Source organism: Arachis duranensis, chromosome 5 (genome assembly GCF_000817695.3).
Source record: "Arachis duranensis cultivar V14167 chromosome 5, aradu.V14167.gnm2.J7QH, whole genome shotgun sequence".
In the NCBI taxonomy this organism is placed as follows: domain Eukaryota; kingdom Viridiplantae; phylum Streptophyta; class Magnoliopsida; order Fabales; family Fabaceae; genus Arachis; species Arachis duranensis.
The window spans coordinates 18,230,809-18,231,833 of NC_029776.3; positions in this window are offsets into that span (position 1 = coordinate 18,230,809).

Consider the following 1,025-nt stretch of genomic DNA (forward strand, 5'->3'; position numbering starts at 1 on the left):
TTCCTATTACAGTATTACCTAATCAAGTTATACTATGTGTAAACTAAAATCAATAATTAAAATTAGCTATCAGTATAAAATATATGTTAGAATATAAATATATATTGAAAATAAATTAAACTACATATGTATTTATATATAAATATATTGATTGCTGACTTTAATAACTGATTTTAGTATACAAGTAGTATTTTTATATCTAATCACATACTACCTTAATTTTATTGATTAAAATAAAAAATATAAAAATTAATTTTTAATTAGTCAGCATTAGTTAATGTTAATGTTTAGATTTATAATTTAAAATTTAATATTAAGAATTTAGTACCTAGCATTACTTTTAAAATAAATGAATAGTTACTAATAAATGATACACTGCATTGTTATCAAATTCCACTCAACTCATTCAGTTTGACAAAAAAATTCAGTCACCCTCCGAATCGCCTTCGTATCAAACCCGTTAAAATCCGGTCCAACCGGCTCGGTTTACATAAACGTCGGTGACCTGATAAACTTTCGTAACCCGAACAGGGCCATGCTTTATTTTTAAAAGAAATGGAGCTCAACGGGCGTTGTTTTAAATTTTTAATCAATGCCAAAAACCTAAGATTACCTAATAATAATTTGGCATGCGTGCAAGTTATTTAAAACAAAGTTTAATTATATTAAATCATAATTAATTTGGACAGATGTTCGAAATACAATGCAGATCTGGAAACAATGGAGCATTGTCTTAGGGATTGTGAGAAATCAAGATGCATTTGGCAAATGTTGAATCCTTTGCTTATTGATTCATTTGAAGGTATTCCCTTGGAATTTTGGATTCGGAAAGTCATGCCGGGCAATGAGGCAATTGTAGGGGCGGGTCTTTGGTGGGTGTGGAGGCATCGTTGCAATGATATTTTCAATAATGGAGATCAGTGGTCAAACTATAAAGTTGTTGCTATGGCTCGGATTACTGCTAATGATTTAAGAAAGTCTGCCAGTACCAAGTGTATAACTTTCAAGGATCGAAGGAGGTGAAA